General features: G+C 44.1%; 1 protein-coding gene across 8 annotated transcripts in view; it reads right to left on the reverse strand.

Annotated features, from left to right (window-relative positions):
- SIPA1L1 (signal induced proliferation associated 1 like 1) overlaps positions 1-9,604 on the reverse strand; it is a 480,253-nt gene extending 470,649 nt beyond the window's left edge. For 7 of the 8 annotated variants that reach the window (XM_082647659.1, XM_082647657.1, XM_082647656.1 and 4 more), the window contains exon 1: positions 1,705-1,777. The gene's annotated coding sequence lies outside the window, so the exon portion shown is untranslated. Of the gene's footprint in view, positions 1-1,704; positions 1,778-9,538 lie in introns of those variants that run through there. The other variant, XM_082647658.1, reaches the window with a different exon arrangement.
- Between the last annotated feature and the right edge of the window lie 10,053 nt (positions 9,605-19,657).

Raw genomic sequence — 19,657 nt, forward strand, 5'->3', positions numbered from 1 at the left:
GAGGTGAGTGTGCTACAAGGGAAGAGAATTTTGGAGCAAAGAACAGATATCCATGGAGGAATCTGATTACATTTCTGTCTTCCTCCAAGAACTTCAGTGACATCCATATTGCTCATCAGGGGATGGTGGGGTGGGTTTGCTATAGAGAACATCATGAATGTACCAACATGGCTGGAAAAAAACAAACGCAGAGCCTTGCCACAGGGCTGGAACAGAAAGAGACATAGCTTACGCTATGTGGGACCTTAGAACCTTAGAGATTGGGACCTTAGAAAACCTGGGCTCATACTATGCACAATGCTCTGTTGGCATTTTCCCATGTATTTAAGAGTCTCCTGAAGTATTCTATCCAGGCCAAGACTAGGAACTAGTTACCAAAAATCCACTTCCTCTTCCTGGGTTCCTTTGCAGTTAGATGTGCCCATGTGACTAGTTTACGCCAAGGGAGGGTGTAAAGAGTTTGTCCCATTTCTAGGCCAAGGCTTTTTTTTGTGTGTCTGTGGTACACGGGCCTCTCACTGCTGTGGTCTCTCCCGTTGCGGAGCACAGGCTCCGGACGCGCAGGCTCAGTGGCCATGGCTCACGGGCCCAGCCGCTCTGCAGCATGTGGGATCCTCCCGGACCAGGGCACGAACCCGTGTCCCCTGCATCGGCAGGTGGACTCTCAACCACTGTGCCACCGGGGAAGCCCTAGGCCAAGGCTTTTAAAAAGCAGTGGTGCCCACCTCATCCTCCTTTCCCTTCCTCCAGCTTGATAAGGGTGATGACAAGGCCCTAAGCGACGGGGGAGCCAAAAGATGGAAGGAACCTAGGTTCCTGAAAAACCAATGAAACCATGCAGAAGAAAGCCAGCTGCTGACGAGGAACACTTGTTTCCCATTGTTATGTGACTGTCATTTCTATTCATAACAGCCTAGTCTGTCCTGGCTAATATATCATCATCGAATGCAATTTAATTATCCAGTACTCTATTGTTAGATGGCTAGACTGGATAAACTGCATTTTGAGGTGTCATATTGTGTTTTAGTTCCACTGCCCAGTAGTCGGGTGTATCAGATAAAAGGGTTTTGGCTGCAAGTAACAGAAAACCTAATTGGAATTCACAAACAAGAAGGGATTTATCGGCTAACTGGGAGCATAGAGGTAAATGGACTGTACTGACGGCTACAATGATGTGAAGACTCAGTTTCTTTCTACCTCTCTTCTTTTTTTTTTTTTTTGCGGTACGCGGGCCTCTCACTGTTGTGGCCTCTCCCGTTGCGGAGCACAGGCTCCAGACGCGCAGGCTCAGCGGCCATGGCTCACGGGCCCAGCCGCTCCGCGGCATGTGGGATCTTCCCGGACCGGGGCATGAACCCGCGTCCCCGGCATTGGCAGGCGGACGCTCAACCACTGCGCCACCAGGGAAGCCCTACCTCTCTTCTTTTTTATACCCAATGTTCGTTGCCTCCTAGGGCTAACTTCCTGGTGACTGCAGAAGAATTTCACGCTCTCTTGTTCTCGCGTGACAGGAGAGTTTGTCTCTCACAATCAACCAACAGCAGCTCAAAGCTTTGCACTGACTGGCTCATCCCTGAACCAAACCTTGTGACCATGACAATTGGACTTCCAGTAGCGGAGACCAATCAGGGCTATCTTCTGGAGCTGAGAGTAGGTTTGGTCCCACCCAGCAATGGCTAGATGGCTGCCACCAGTGGTGCTTACCTTTATACAGAGATGGAGAAACTGCGTTGCTCAGATAGACAAAGGAGAAAGTCACTTGATTCCAGCTTTCCCTGAAACAAAGAAAGTTTCGGGAGATGCTAAGTAAAAGTGAAGTAATTTCCCCCTTCTATGCCTTGAAATATGTCTTTGGAAAAATTACTTTCTGCAAAAAAGATAAGAAAGATGGAAATGGTGAAAGAAGTAGATGATTTAAAGACAAGGACACAGAGTCAACAACCTGGGGAAAATTAAATGACTTGGAAATGAAGTCCGGATATTTGAGAAAGAATATTTTATATGAGACACTCTCATGGTGGGATGGTACAAAACAGAATTTAAGGAAAGGACAGTGGTATATCTGGATGTCATGTGTGGGAAATTAAAGCTCAAATCTCTTTCTCGGCTGGTTCTCTCTCTGCTATCGGAATACCTTGCACATTTATGCACATTGAGCGTGACTGTCAAGGACACTGTCTGTATGCTAAATTCAGGCTAGTTATGCTGACCTCAGCCTTTCCTCCAAACAGTACAAATTCATTTTCCTGGAAATCATGGAATGGACTAGAAACAGAAGAGAGGTAGGTAGGTAAAGGCTTTTCTTCCTATTCTGCATCACTCTTTACCTCTAAGACAGGAATTAGATAGGTTTTACTTGTTGGTTCACAGAGGAATTGGACCAATTATTTTTATGCACACAAAAATAATTCCTTTCAGCACAGATGCTCATTGATTGACTTAAAAACCCCCAGTGTGTAAAACCTGCACAAACAAAAGGCATGCAAAGAGATCTGCTATAATAAGATTAAGTTCAAATGGCAAGGCAGGTGTTGAATTGAAAATTAACTGGCAATGTCAACCACAAAATGGTCTAACTCACCTTCTCTACAGAAGCAAGGGAGCCTGCTCTGTTTGTTTTTCTGCCTTACTCCCTCCCCAATGCAATGCTCATATTTCCAATGCAATCCTCAAAATCCAACTCATCTTCCACTTCCTCCGTGGAATCTTCCTGAACTACTACAGCCTCTATCTCCAGACTCCCTGGCACTCACTGAAAAGGTACTAAAGAATAGGGGTTAAAAGCTCAGACTGTGATGTCAGCCCTGCGATCAACCTAGATCCTTAGTCCACTAGCTGTGTGACCTGGGGCTCATCCACTCTGAGCCTCAGTTTCCTTGTCTGAAAAATGGGACCAAGAGGGTGACTGTAAGAATAAAATGAGATAGTGCATGCAATGAGATAATGCCTGGAGCAGGAACTCAAACAGGGACTTTAAATGTCAACATATTGTTCAAAAGTGCACCACTAGTCAGGACTTCCTGCTTGATGGCGGGTCAAACGGAAATTTGGATCTTGAAGCAATTTAGAAATGGGCCAAACTCACTTATGAACATTGTTTTTGTGAGACTGTAATGAGGTTTGGGGGAAGAGGCAACGTTTAACAGATTCTCCATCACCTAAAAAAATGAATGAACCAATGAGCCATTACAAAGGATCATTATGAATTTGTTCACTGAAACAAACCTGTAAGGCCCCGGATTGAGCAACACAGCTAACCAGCACTTAAAGTGGTGAAAGTTTCTTTCTTTTTCTTTTTCACAGACGTCTACTGCTTGTGTGAGCAGCTTTTGACAGGAAAGAGCTCTCTGCAGGAGGCATCCTTTTGTCTTGTCACTAACCTTAAACCAGGCACCCCCATGCTCCACTCATCTCCGGCCCTAGCACCCCTTTCAAATCTTTTGATCACCCAATACCTTGCCTAATTTGTTGGTTCTTTCTGTAGATCAAAGAAATAGAAATGAAGAATAAGTAATTGTCAGATGACCAGATCTCTTCCCTAGTTTCCCCTTCAGTAATCCTGCGGAACAAACTGTGTGAACAAGATAGCACAGAAAGAAAAATCACAAGAAGTCGACAAGCCTGCAGGCAGTGGGGGATGGCAACGACTCTGATCGCCTATCTCAACGATGAACGGAGATTACTTCCCTTTTTCCCTTTAAAAACTTTCGTGGCCGAGCAGAATCTTTGGAGATGCTTTTCTAGGACACTGAGTCCACCATCTCCCCAGATTGCGAGCATTCTGATTAAAAGCAACTTTCCTTTCTACCAACATCTCTTTCTCGGGTATTGATTTTCGAGCGGCGAGCAGCCAGACCTGATTCGGTAACACTTATTCACGTCCAGTGGTGAGAGAATGGGCCACAGAACGGTATAAAGCAGCACCAGAGCTCTGGCCCAGTTCCCCCCTAGGCCTGATCTTGGGAAAGTTACGTACTCCCTCCCAAGTAACAGTTTCCTCATCTATGAAATGGGAATAAAATTCTCCCTATATCAAATGGTTTCTGTGAGAATTAAACAAGCCAATTCATGCAAAGAACTCAGTTAATATCTGACACAATGTATATTCAATAAATGTACGGAATTATGGTAAAAATAACTATCCCACAATTCAGATTTCTTACTACTTTTCTTTAGCATTGTCTTCAAATGTGGACTCATTTGTTTAAGCACACCTTTACGTGAAACTTGGAGCCAGCACTTTGCTGTTTTATGGAATTTGCATTTTTTAACCAATAAATCTTTTGAACAGTGCTCTGTGGATATCAAGAATGATAATGATAAGGGTTGTTACAGAAAATCCATGTAAGAGATGGGAGAACTAGACCCATAGGTGAGGGAGGTTGGTATGATCTATAATCACTTATTTGAAAAATCAGCTCCTCTCCCAAACTGAGTTGATTTCCTACCATCAGCAAGACATGCTTCAAATTCTTCTTGGACAAGAAAATTTCTAAAAATCTTATACCTAACCAAATCATCTATGCCCTTGAACTAAATCTGGGAAACTCTGGGTTATGATATTATGCACCTAATACAGTAGGAATGAGCTTAAAGTAATTCTCCATAGAGAGATTTACAGAAAGGCTGTTCTTTGTATATATTCTGAGATGATGTCACTGTCTCACTTTCATTGGGAGGGGCCAGGAATTGTGATAGGGCTGGGGCCCAGCAATGACGGCTGGCTCCTCTCACCTGGACCCTTTAAGAACAATGACCCTTTTGTGAGTTATCAGGCCTTTCTTCTGGTGAAAGGAAGAACAGACACTTGACCTACAGGTGCCTAATTGTAAGAAGGCTCTAACTACCAAGGCTAAAGGCCACAGACAGGCACTGGCCAGCCACTGAGAATGCACTAAGCCAGACAGGCATGGCCACCACCCTCCTGGAGCTTACACTCTAGTGGGAAAGACAGCAAATACATGATGGGCAAACATAATTACAACTGTAATGAACCCCATGAAATACAGAGAAGCACTGGATTTTATACTGGGACTTGATGGAAAGGGGAGAGGGGAGGTTAGGCATGAAATTGCAAACACAACTTTTGTATCAAAACGAGCATAGATACATGACGTAGAACACAAACTTGCTTCAGTGTTAGAGGTAAAGATGGAGACGGCAGAGAAATCGCATTTGCCTGGAGTGGGACTGGCTATGTCTCATCCTCTCCTGAGTTCTGTGTTGAGGCTTCCAGCCTCAAGGGGTGGCTGAGTAGCAAGAGTTTGAGAAACCCTGGCTGGGGCACAGTGGGCTTGGGCTCCAGGGGTGAAACCCTCTAAAGACATGAGAAGACACCTTCTGGCTGGCTGGGGGGCAGCCCAGGGCCAGGAGATCCCTGGCCCAGATTGGCAGCCAGCAACTCCTTTACCTGCTGTGGCATTCTCCAAATTCATCACGAAGCTTTCAGTGTTGTCTCCTCAGCCCAGGAAGCCCCTCTTGTTTTAAGTTACCATCTAATCTTCCATCAGGGTGTAGATGAAACTGTTTGTCTTGGGACAGGAAGGAGCCAGTGGGGCACGTGGTGGGGGGAGAGGAGAGAAAGAGAGGAGACGGACCTCTGACTCACTCCCCTTTCCTACCGCACTCTGTTCTCTTTCTTTAGGCAATTGTCAACTCATCTGCTAATTATCTAAGTCCACCCCCTGGGACACAGTAGGCTCAAAGCATCTGCCGTATGATGTCAACCATCCTCTGAATACTACCTGCACTCCTGTACTCCCCCCACCAGCACCTTTAAACTCCTCTGATTAGACCAGCATGAGGCATTTCTGAGGTGTGGAGAAGGGCCACTCAGATTGCCATGGGACGATAAGCCACTGGTGGTGAGAAATGGACTCACAGAAGGCAGCCTTCTCTCTCACACAACGTGTGGGATGGAAACGCTTGGAAAAGTCTCACCCGCTCCCGCCCCCAAGGTGGTACCAGTTGCAGGAGAATCTCCAGAACCAGGAAAGCTCACGGCACAGTAGAACCTGAATGTGTCCAGGGACTCAGGCCAGAACTACTGAATCCTTGAATTCTTGAACACCGTCAGACCCAAACAGGCCCTGCGTAAAACATACTAAAGGATAACTGAGAAATTAAAACAACCCCTTAAAAACTTTAATAATTCTATTACTACAGGACTCTAGTTATTTGTAATGGCCTTTCACTTTCTTAGATCCCTTTGAGATAGGCTGGGACCTGGCACCTGGGACCCTTTACTGGAGTGCTTACACCTGGACTAATGTCTCCTGCAGCAACAAAATACAAAGAAACTATAAGGGACTAAAAAGAACTGCATGCATGCGCAGTTGGGACAAATGATGAGCAATAAGATACAAAAAAGCCACAAACCAAATGCCATTTCTTAGGTGTGGGGAGCAAAAGCAGGGCACTGCCCATGATCCCTGCACACAGCAGCACCAAGGGGGTGGGCAGATCACTTAAGCCACCCCTCCAGCTTGACCCATAGATCCACCCCTACCCTCACCCCATTTAAGGAACCAGCCCGCCGTCCTCGGAGAGCAAGCAAGGGAACCTGTTACTTGTTTTCACTCCCAATAAAGCCTTGCCTGAATTCCTAGTCTGGCCTGTTATCAATTTCTATTGATTAAAGAGTCCCAGGACCTGGTGTTCCCTGGTGGCGCAGTGGTTGAGAGTCCGCCTGCCGATGCAGGGGACACGGGTTCGTGCCCGGGTCTGAGAAGATCCCACATGCCATGGAGCGGCTGGGCCCGTGAGCCATGGCTGCTGAGCCTGCACGTCCGGAGCCTGTGCTCTGCAACGGGAGAGGCCACAACAGTGAGAGGCCCGCGTACCGAAAAAAAAAAAAGAGTCCAAGGACCCAAGTCAGTAACACCTTGACGTGCATCATTAGCAGTTGTCTGGCTATCAGGATCGCTCGTCACACATAAGAAAGTTTTTACGTTTGTGAGAATAATTACAATGTGCAGGGAATGCCTGTGTTGATCCATGGATGCTGTATTTAACCTCATGCTCCCTGAGATTTGCACACCTGTATACCAGCTCCACCATAAAATCTGATGCCTTAAGATACAGAATACTTTTTTTTAATGCTGAGAATTTAATTCATGGTACATTTCAAACCAGTTGGAGAAAGAAGGAAATACCCAATAAATGGTATTGGGTTGATACGCTACCTGCTTCAGGGCAGAGAAAAGGTAGCCTAGCCTTCTCTACCCCACCTCACATCTTATCCAATAATTAATTCCTTATGATTAAAGAGCTAAACAAAAAACAAAACTAACAACTTAAAAATATCTGTATATATAGGATAATTTCAAAAAGAAATCCTGAGTTAGGAAAAGCCTTCTTAAAGCAAGACTTCAAATCCAGAAATATTAAATAAAAATAACTGAGATTTGATTACATGAAAATGGCGAACTGTGCGATCAAAAAAATGCCATGAACAAAATGAAAAACAATGGCACAGCAACAGTGGAAAAGAGTATGAAGTTTCCTCAAAACATTAAATCTAGAACTATCCTATAATCCAGCAATTCCACTTCTGGGTATATATTTAAGTGAAATGAAATTACTATCTCCAAGAGATATCCACACTCCCATAGTCACTGCAGCATTACTCACAAGAGCTAAGAGTTGGAAATAACCTAAGTTTGTTTGAGGGATGAATGCATAAAGAAAATATGATATATATATATTCTTCTGCCATAAAAACAAGAAGGAAATCCTGCCATTTGCAAAAACATGGGTGGACCTTGAGGGCATTATGCTAAGTGAAATAAGTCAGACAGAGAAAGACAAATACTGGATGATCTCACTTATATGTAGGATCTTAAAAAGCCAAACTCATAGAAACAGTGGGACGGTGATGGCCGGGGCAAATGTGGATGTGGGGAGATGTTGATCAAAGGGTACAAACTCCAGTTACAAGATGAATAAGCTCTGTGGACCTCACGTACAGCATGGTGACTATAGGTAACAATACTGTATTGTACACTTGAAAGCTGCTAAGAGAGTAGATCTTAAATGTTCTTACCACACACATACACATGTAAGATATTTTCATGAGGTGACGGATTGTGATGAACATTTTTCAATATATTACATATTGAGTCATCACATTGTACATCATAAACCTACACAACGTTATATGCCAACTATATCTCAGTAAAGTTGGGGAAAAAAAGCCAAAAACAAAATTAAAAACTAAATGGCCAAACTGGACGCAAATAAAGATACACCTCACAAGCTGCCTCCCTAGCAATCTTTTCTCAGTAGAATCCCTCTTTATCAACACTCAGATTTCATAAAGCATACATACCTCTCCAATGTAACATGTTTAGGGACTAGATTTATATAGAAAACTTTATTTGTGCATCTCCCAAACTCAATATAACATTTTAAACAAAGTAATATATTTATGGTGGAGGGGGCAGGAATTCTTTAGTTACTTTCCAAATGTAACTGGAGGAATTTCAGAATCATATGCAGATGTTTTGAAGAGGGCGGAATGTCAACAAAGGGATGTGAGTCAGATGTTGACGGTGCTGAGAGGCTGTGTGGCTGCACACATGCAAATGTCTGTTAAAAGTCAGAGTCACTGTGTGGTCAACAGGAAGCAATGTTTTCTACATCTGACATACTAAGTAATTTGTTACGTTTACTGACTTTCTCTTTGTTTTAGGAAACTGGTTGGTAGTGATGGATTAGCAAAAAAGGGGCTACTGGTTAATATTTTCACTCTGTGTCTGGCTTTTAGGAAGTTTCCTGATGGTAAATGAAAGATACTCATATTCACAAGCAGTAGTACAAAGGATTAATATTGAGAAAAACTATAATTCTACATATTCAAATGTGAAAGAATAAACAACCACTAGAGAATGGGTGGAGAAGGGAAACAGACAACTCACAAAAGAAAAAACTGTGAAATTAGGCAACAAATACAAACGACACTCGACCTCACCAACAAACAAGAAAATGCACTATATGCATTAAAACAATGAACAACCATTTAAAAAATTTATCAGATCAACAAAAAGAAAAAGTTTAATAATATTAAGAGTTGTTGAGGATTTGGGAAATCAGGCATATTGCTGATGTCTGTGTACACTGATGAGGCATTTTTCCAGGCAAATTGGTGGTATCTATTAGAAATGGTAATGCACACATGCTCTATTTGAACAATTAATTTCTAGAAACCTATTATTCAGAAATACACATGTGCACAGACATATGCATAAGGATAAATATCACATTATTTGTAACAGAAAAAAATTTTGAAAAGATCCAAAAGTACACCAAGAATTTAAATATATTATGGCATGAAATGCCATATAGTTGTTAGAAGGAGTGGGGTAGGCTTATATGTACTGATATGAAAAGGTCTCTGAGGTAGATTAAATGAACAGAGCAAGCTGCAGAACAACATGTGAATATTCTACATTTATGTGCATACATATATATTCATACACACACACACACTCTTAGGCAAATACATAAGAAAGGGGACTGAGGTGCTGAGAGCAGTTACCTCTGGGAGGGAAGCTGTCCTAGGAGGAGGTAGTGGGAGATGTCTTCTTGTTCACCAAACTTTCCAGTTTCTTTCCCAGCTGCGCTCCTCTCTGTAGGATATATCACCACACTGTTGCCCTTGGGAATGGCCATGTGACTTGCTTTGGCCAAAGAGATGTTGATCACTTTTGTGCTAAGCTGTAGAAGTCAGGGCCTCATTTGTCTTGTCTTGTTCTTTCTGCCAGATTGACAGTGTTCCAGATAGAGGCTAGGTTTTTCCATCAGCTTTGGTTCTGGTGTGAAAAAGGCAATAAGCAGAGCTTGTAGCCAACTCGTGATAAACATGTAGTGTGAACAAGAAATAAACATTTGTTGCTATAAGCCACTGAGATTTGGGGGGTGTTTGTTACGTGGCCTACTCTGACTGATACAAATAAAGGAAGACTTCTACACGTTTTGTGTACTTCTCAACTATATAAGCATTTTGCAATATATATATACACTCATATATTACTTGTATAATAAACTAATTTTTTTAATAGTTTAATTATTTTAACATTATTTATTTATTCATTTTTGGCTGCGTTGGGTTTTCGTTGCTGTGACCAGGCTTTCTCTAGTTGTAGTGAGCAGGGGCTACTCTTCATTGTGGTGCGCAGGCTTCTCATTGCAGTGGCTTCTCTTGTGGTGGAGCATGGGCTCTAGGCACGTGGGCTTCAGTAGTTGTGGCATGCGGGCTCAGTAGTTGTGGCGCGCAGGCTCTAGAGCGCAGGCTCTGTAGTTGTGGCGCACAGAATTAGTTGCTCCACAGCATGTCGGATCTGCCCAGAGCAGGGCTCAAACCTGTGTCCCCTGCATTGGCAGGTGGATTCTTAACCACTGCGCCACCAGGGAAGTCCATAATAAACTAATTTCTAAAAATTGACATCTTTGCAAAATTACAAATGACTATATGTCAAGGACCTTTGAGATTGTTGACAAATAGAGACTGCAAAGCTAAATCCTGGAATTCCAAGGGCAATTGAAGTGCCTGACTGAGACCTGCAGGCCAACATCTCATGGCTACAACTTGAAATGCTGGGAAAAGGTAGAAGGTGTGTTTTATCAAACCAGTGGCCAAGAAATACAGTGGTTAAGTGTATATGTGAGAATTCTTCTTGTGTACGTTAGTTGGGGAGGTCAGGGCAGTAAACATTCTACCCCCCAACCACAATGACAAAGGGCATCCAAATACATGGTGGGACCACAGTGGTTGCTTTCATAGATATTGGGAGACATCGTTCTTCCATAGCAGGGATTGAGTGGCAATTACCGCTGACTCACAGCTGTCTGAATGTATCAGTCCCATCAGATGTGCCCAGAACACAAAGAATTTGAGAACTACCAACCCAGGAAATAGAGCAGGTAATTGCATGTAGACTCTTATTTCCTGGTGGGGCTGATGTCCCATGCTAAAATTCCAGACTTAGTCATTGATTGCACACCTCCTGTGTCAGGCACTGTCATTGCCGTCAGCCATGCACACAATCTTAGCTCTCAAACTCACAGCTCAGATCAATAACACATACCCTGAGGCAGGGATAACAGTAATAGCAGTAGCAACCCTTTCTTAAGGGGGTAGCAGTTTCCAAGCATTGTGCCAGGTATATATTATTTCTAAGTAAAAAAAAATCCTGCATAAATATGCCTACTCTTTTGAATGAAGAAACTGAGGTGGAGAGAAATTAATGAACCTCCTTCAGTTCTGAGAACCCCTAGGTAAGGATCCATCTCAAGTTCCTTTTGTTGTCTAAACAAGTCACCTCCTCTGCAAAGGGATGATTGATAATAGCATCAAAGGGGGAGTGACTGAGCCTTGAATCAGAACTTTAACCTAGAGAGCAGGGCGCAGAGACCCAGCTTTTTGCCTATGCTATCTGCAGAGGGCGATTCAGAGTCTGGCTAGCGGCCAGCCTGGTGATCTGACTTAGGTTAGCTATGGTTAGCATTCCCCCCATCTCTGCCCTCACCCCCTCCTTCTTCTAGTGCTGGAAGTAAACATCTGCCTTGCTCAGGGCATGAGGGTGGGAGTAAAGAAAGTCCTCACAACAGCAACAGTCCTTTGCTGTTGTGCAAAGAATTCTAGAAGATGCAGATCTGAGTTGTGGCAGCACGAGAGGCCCCAAGGTGCAACCCCTCAAGTCCCTTCCATGGCTGAGGCTGGGGAATCAGTCCCATGTATTTGCTATCAGCTCAGTACTCTGTTTAACTTTCTTCCTGGTGAAGCACTCAGCACAGAGAAATACCCTAGGAGATCTAACTCAGAGCTGTTCTTGGTTTCTTAAGGAAATTTAACCTAAACAAGGAGGTGGCAGGGCTCTCAGCCCTGAGACTGTAACCATGTGGGGCTCATCTTCCCACCCAACGGGGGAGCAGAGAACAGTGAGTAGAGGACGGTTCACCAAAGAGCCTGAAAGCTCCCAAGCAAGAGGCATTGGGGGTGGTCTCCTTTCCCAGGCTCTGCTTCAGGGCTGAGGTCACAGGGTTCTGCTGCCTTTGCACCCGAGGACCGGCAAGGCCCCCAGGGCGCTCAGAACAGAGCCAGGGGCTTCTCAGTCAGATGAGAGAAATTCTGGGCAACTTTCAGGATGGCAAGTCAGAGTTTGATGAGTGGCTCAGCTCCGTATTGTGGATGGAAGGAGAAAGAAAGAAATTCATGTAAATCTCCCAACGGGCAACCCAGCTGGCACCGAAATGGCCGATAAGAGGGAAAACTTGAGCAAGAGGTGAAGAGGATATGAGGATGCTCCTGGGACACATGGGTTTCTCCCCGGGATGTGAGAAAACTGCACAAGCATTTTGGTGGAGCACCTGGTGGCGGAGGTTTCATCAGAGTTATGATTCAATGAAATGGAGCACCGAGTTTATACTAGGGTCAGATTTTATCTTAATAGTGTTATAAATGACTCTACACCTTTATTTATGGACTCATCAAAGGTCAGAAGGGGTCAGTTTTTAATTGTACTCAACTATGCTTTTTAGGAGAAATTTTGTGCCCTTCTGAAGCTAGTGTGCAAAATCTCAGGGGGCAGTCATTCTCAGGGTTGTGCAAATGGGCACCCCTTACATCTTATCTGTCCCCAGGTGTCTCACTAATCTCACTCTAGACATGGCCCTGGGGTCAAGCACAGTGCCAAGGGGAGAATAGGAGCTCAGTCATTGAATGAATAAAGGCACAAACAAATGAGGTAGAGAAGAAGGACAGTTATTGGAAAACTCTAGATACTGAATGTTTTCACAGCCTTTGAACACCCTGTTTTCCAGAAGGCTCGTGTGAAGGTAGATGAATGGGACCTTTGGTGCTGTAGTCATCTTAGTCAGCTTGGGCTGCTATAACAAAATACCACAGACTGACGTCTATTTCTCACAGTCCTGGAGGCTGGAAGTCAAGATGAAGGTGCCAGCTAGTTCAGGTCTCAGTGAGGGCCTTGTCCTGGCTTGTAGACAGCTGCCTTCTCACTATACCCTCACATGGCAGACAGAGGGCTTTGGTCTCTCTTCCTCTTCTTATAAGGACACCAATCCCATTGTGAGACCCCCACCCTCATGACCTCAAATAAACGTAATCACCTCCCAAAGGCTTCCTCTCTGTGAACATCATCACATTGAGGGTTAAGGCTTCAACATATCAATTTTGGTGGGACATAAACATTTTAGCCCATGTCAGTAGCGTATTAAGATTACGTATTTTGGATCCCTGCTTCTGTACGAAAGTTTGATCACTGAGGTAGACAGAATTCTAAGATGGCTCCCAAAATTCTCACCCCCTAGTGTGCATACTCATGTAATCTCCTTCCTTGAGGTGACTGAGCCTGACTTAAACAGGTGAGCTCTTTAAAGAGGGTCTAGCGGTCAGAGATGGAAGAAGTCAGAGAGATTGGAAATGTGAGAGGGATTTTCCTGGCCTTGAAGGAGCTAAGAGTTATGTCGTAAGAGGGCCTATGGAGGGGATCACATGGTAAGGAAACGTAGGAGGCTTCTAAGAGCTGAGAGCAATTCCCAGCAACAGCCAAAAGTAAAGGGGACCCTCAGTCCTACAACCAAAAGTAACTAAATTCTGCCTACAGCTGTGTGAGCTTGGAAGAGGACCCCATACTTCAGATGAGGCCCCAGCCTGGCTGACACCTTGATTTCATGTCATGAAACCGTGAGCAGAGAACCTAGCCACACCATGACTAGACCTCTGATCTACAGAACGCTGTTATAATAAATTCATGATGTTTTCAGCCACTAAGTTTACGGCAATTTGTTACACAGCCTAAAAAAGCAATACAATCTCCTTTCTACAGGAGATCAGCCCACATCTCTTGAGTCCCTTTATCTTACTAAAACCAGCTTCTGTTTGGTTGTTGATTACATTTTCCCTTATATTAATACACAACCTCCTTTCTTTCTTCTTCTTTCTTTTTTTCCCCTAGTTTCCTTTGGGAATTTACACAGTAATTCAAATCTGCTGTGTACACATGGTTATTTTAACACTATTTAATGTAGAAACTATATTAGCTTCTCCCCAACCTCTACAAAGCATCTGCAGGGCACACATCATTGTGAGACTACTGTTTTCCTCCCCCCCAACCAGTGTTCAAGTCTTCCAAAGCTTAACATTATGTTTATTACATAACAGCACGACATAAGCCCAAACAACCTGCTGCTGGGCTTTTAAATATAGCAACTGCAGAAATCTCTTCTGGGCTTGATGAAGAGCCACTTCAAATGTTTCCTAATTTCAGCCATTTTCTGGCCTATAGAAAACAAGGTCCAAAAATGGCTCTGCAGGTAAAGTGCACACACAAGAAACCCACCCCTCCCTCAACAATGACACAGAGGGCGGGAAGTGGGGAGGGAGCTGAGGGCCCTCCAGCTGTTGGGATTTGCAGGCGGCCTCTCAAGGAGTATTGGTTCTGTGTGAACCCCTCTCAGGGGTGAAAATGGAAAAGGCCCAGAAGTGGAGCCCTTCCAGGTTGGCACCTCAGTGATGGTCCCTCCCTTTGTTCCCTTTTCTAATTGCCGGGACCATTGGCAGTTGTATTCACCAAAGGGACTCTTGGTTGCATTAAGAGCTGACTCAATCTGGCTTAAGAACAGGGAATTTCTGGGCTTGGGAATCTGTTGAATAAGGGTTGTGCTGCTCCCTTTGACCTCCCCATGTTTGTTCTATTCTCAGGCACCAACACCCCACACAGCACCCCTCTCCTCCCCACCCCACCCAGAATCCCTGGGCTTGCCCCATGGGAAAAGGGTACCTCTTTCTCCTATTCCAGCCATCTACCCTGGGCTGGCTGGTTGGGCTTGGGTCTCATGCCCTTCTCCTAAATCATCATCATGGCCAGGGGGATGGAACCCATTGTTTGGCCAGGATGGGAGCAGGTGTCCACTTCTAGAGCAGGAGTTATGAGGCCACAAGGACTGGGGCGGGGGAGGGGAAGGGTGGATGTCCAAAGGAAAATCAGGATGCCACTGTCAGACAGGGTGGCATGGACACTGGGCAGGCCAGAATAACTGATGTCCTCAGCCGTCTGACCTATTCTAATGCAGGATATTTGGGAACAGCTGGGACCTGGAGAGGCAGTTGGGAGCAGGGGCTCTCTCTCCACCTCTGTGCTTCCACTGAGCCACCGGAATCCTATATGTTCATCTGTATGTGTGTGTGCGTTTCACCCAGGTCATCAGCTGAGGAGCAGAGTCAAGGTGTAAATTTATAACACATTTCTGCTCTGCCCTGGGCCTTCGAATTTCCTCTCCTGGCTACAAGGTGGTAGAAATTTCTGTGCTCTTATACCTGTACTCCTCTGAGAGTGGACTGCCTTCCCTCAATACACAGAAAATCTGGGGCCACATGAGGACTTCACACCAGAGACCTGGCCTGCCATGTGTGGAAGTCTGGGTGCAGTAAGAAAACGGGAAGCTGGGGTAAGCCTGTGTCCCAGGCTTTGGGCTACTGCTTCTCTCCACGGGGTTGCTCTGTCCCCACTCATGACCTATCAGACCCGCCACCTGGTAGGACCTTTCTGTGCCCACTTCTAATGGGTTCTCCTTGTGTGTCTGTCAGGGGTGCCATGACCCCTGCTTTCTGGATTGGGGCAGGGAGAAGGCTCTCATAAGTTCCTTCTAACTGAGCTCTGGCCCATGGCAGACAGAACAAATACTCACTGACAGTTCAAGGTGACCCCTCCGCCACCAACTCCCTTGAACAGTTTCCATTTGTGCTCTGCCAGTGAGATTTTCCTGTTCCATCAAAGGGTTAAACAGTTTTTGATGGGGAAAGCAGGAGATCTTCCTTATATAGGACACATATTTGGAAACTGGTCTCTTAGCAGTTGGGTGTGCCATACACAAAAGGAAAGTGTCAGTTAGTTTAGCCCAATTTTATTAATATCGGGGTCTATTATAAAACCACTCTAAAATGCACATCAAAACTACAATGAGGTACTATCTCACACCAGTCCGAATGGCCATAATTAAAAAGTCTACAAATAACAAATGCTGGCGAGGGTGTGGAGAAAAGGAAACTCTACTACACTGTTGGTAAGAGTATAGATTGGTGCACCCACTGTGGAAAAAAGTACGGAGGTTCCTCAAAAAACTAAAAATAGTTTTAGTTGAGTTAGCCATATGATCCGGCAATCCCACTCCTGGGAATATATCCAGAGAAAACTCTAATTCGAAAAGATACATGCATTCCATGTTCATAGCAGCACCATTTACAATAGCCAAGACATGGAGACAACCTAAGTGCCCATCGACAGATAAATGGATAAAGAAGATGTGGTAAACATATACAAAGGAATATTACTCAGCCATAAAAAATATGAAATAATGCCATTTGCAGCAACACGGATGGACCTAGAGATTATCATACTAAGTGAAATAAGTCAGAAAGAAAAAGACAAATACCATATATCACATGTTGAATCTAAAATATGACACAAATGATCTTATTTACAAAATAGAAAGACTCACAGACATAGAGAACAGACTTGTGGTTACTAAAGGGGAAAGGGGGTAAGACTGGGATAAATTAGGAGTTTAGGATTAGCAGATACAAACTACTATATATAAAACAGATAAACAACAAGGTCCTATTGTATAGCACAGGGAACTGTATTCAATACTGTAATAAGCCATAATGGAAAAGAATATGAAAAAGAATATGTATATATGTATGTATAACTGAATGACTTTGCTGTACACCAGAAACTAACACAACTTGTAAATCAACTATACTTTAATAAAAAATAAATAAAACCATTCTAATATATAACAGTATACCTTAAAATGTATCCTAGTGGGATTATCTATTTGATTAATGATACTTAAAGCATTAATTTTATATTTAACATAAGAATGTGATTGAATGATTCAGTTAGGTATTAAACTTGTATTTATTGAATATTTAATAAGTGTATGGTTGTGAGCCAAGGGATACAAAGGTATTTAACACTTAAGTCTCCTCTAAAAGTTTACAATGTACTAGATGAAATAAGTGGATAGCACAAAAATAACTAAATATGATTCTATATCAGAATCAGTCTGTTTCTTTAAAAAGACAGCTTACTAAGTTCACCTAACTCTCAGCTTGAGGAGTTTAACTGAAATTAGCTAAGGTTCGACTCAGGTATCCGGTAGAAAAAGGGCCACTCAGAAGCTCTGAATACCAGGAAAGATTCCGGAGGTTGCACAGAGAGCTGTAGTGTTGAAAGGAATCCTTTGACTTCAAAATGAAGTCAGAATCTTTTGACTTCCCTGAAAGAAGCTGTGTGAAACCCAAGGAAGAAAATGACTAAATCATTCTTGATTTCTGGCTTTACAGCAAGGCATACATGGAAAAGCAGCAGGAACATCAGATTCCCAATGGCACGTTAACCATTTGGAGAACGCGCTGGTCCATGGATAGAGAATCCGTTACAGGAGATATGTCATATGAAGTCAGAACCAGAGAGTAAGAAAGAGGGGACACATGGTGAGCACTGGCAGGGTGGGCGAGAGTCACACGGAGAAGGTGTCTCAATGAGTTGGATCCCAAGTTTAAACATCTCTGGGAAGGGCCCTGGTTAGTCACCCTGGTCAGATGTTGCCCTTGGACCAGTCAACTGGGGCCATAGGGGGAGGGGTATGTCACATAAAAGAGCTGATGATTCTGTAGTAGCCGTGCAGGGAAGGTAACGATGTGGATCATGTGCTATCAGAGGGTGGGGGGGCTGGGGAGGAGCAGGACAGACAAAAACATGTGTTCAGTATGCCTGCCTTTAGCTGGAGAGATTTCAGTAGCTCAACTTCAACGTCCTGCCACTCAGCACTGAGTTACTCTTGTTGCTTCTGTGACTCGGATATTAAGCCCCAGTTATAAAAGTGAGTGAGGATGAGAAAACAAATCCCCACCCAGATTGTTGAAACTAATTATGGTTCTTCCCCCTGCACCATGTGAGTCCCCACTTTTGTAACCTGCCCCAGTGACTCAGTCTTTCTAGGACTGGACTTCTTGGGGCAGAGGTCCTTATTCTGAACCTGGATGTATGTCCCCAGCTTCACTATCTGCTGAGAGACTTTCCTTATGTCAACACACGACCTCTTGCCTTTTCCTGGATCCCCAGCGGCCATACTTTCAGCTCCACATCTGCCCACTTCCCGCTGCAGTTAACTGAGTCTTGATCACTACCTATCCAAGGCTGCTTTCAAGACCGAGCTCAGTGTGAGGGTTTTGCAGGCTTTGGTGGGGGTGATGCGATATGAGACTGAGTCAGTGTTCCTGGAGGCATTTGGCGCCAAAACTGTCGGGGAGGGCAGGTGGCCCCGAAAGACCATCCAGGGAGTTCTTACATTTTTCCTGCTTTCCTTGCCTCTCCACACAGAGGCATAGGGAATTTGTATAGGCTGGAGTGGCTGGGTGAGGGGGAGTACAAAAAAGAAATCTTTTTTGATCCATCTCCTAGAGTAATGGAAACAAATGGGACCTAATGAAACTTAAAAGCTTCTGCACAGCAAAGGAAACCATAAACAAGATGAAAAGACAGCCTTCAGAATGGGAGAAAATATTTGCAAATGAAGCAATGGACAAGGGATTAATCTCCAAAATATACAAACAGCTCTTGTAGCTTGATATCAAAAAAAACAAGCAACCCAATCAAAAAATGGGCAGAAGACCTAAATAGACATTTCTCCAAAGAAGACATACAGATGGCCAAGGGGCACATGAAAAGATGCTCAACATCGCTAATTGCTAGAGAAATGCAAATGACGTATCACTTCACAACAGTCAGAATGGCCATCATCAAAAAATCTACAAACAGGGCCTCCCTGGTGGCAAAGTGGTTAAGAATCCGCCTGCCAATGCAGGGGACACAGATTCGAGCCCTGGTCCGGGAAGATCCCACATGCCGCAGAGCAACTAAGTCCGTGTGCCACAACTACTGAGCCTGCACTCTAGAGCCTGTGAGCCACAACTACTGATCCTGCATGCCACAACTACTGAATCCTGCAAGCCTAGAGCCTGTGCTCCACAACAAGAGAGCCACTGCAATGAGAAGCCCACACACTACAATGAAGAGTAGCCCCTGCTCTCCGCAACTAGAGAAGAGCCCAAGCGCAGCAACAAAGACCCAATGCAGCCAAAAATAAAATAAATTAATAATAATAAAAAAATCTACAAACAATAAATGCTGGGGAGGGTGTGGAAAAAAGGGAACCCTCTTGTACTGTTGGTGGGAATGTAAATGCATACAGCCACTACAGAGAACAGTATGAAGGTTCCTTAAAAAACTACAAATAGAACTACCATATTACCCAGCAATTCCACTACTGGGCATATACCCTGAGAAAACCATAATTCAAAAAGACACATGCACCCTGATGTTCATTGTAGCACTGTTTACAATAGCCAGGTCATGGAAGCAACCTCAATGTCCATCGACAGATGAATGGATAAAGAAAATGTGGTACATATACACAATGGAATATTACTCAGCCATAAAAAGGAACGCTATTGGGTCATTTGTAGAGACGTGGACGGACCCAGAGGCTCTTACACAGAGTGCAGTAAGTCGGAAAGAGAAAAACAAATATCGTATATTAATGCATATATGTGGAATCTAGAAAAATGGTA

Source organism: Grampus griseus (assembly GCF_964374135.1).
Source record: "Grampus griseus genome assembly, chromosome: 2".
NCBI classification, from domain to species: domain Eukaryota; kingdom Metazoa; phylum Chordata; class Mammalia; order Artiodactyla; family Delphinidae; genus Grampus; species Grampus griseus.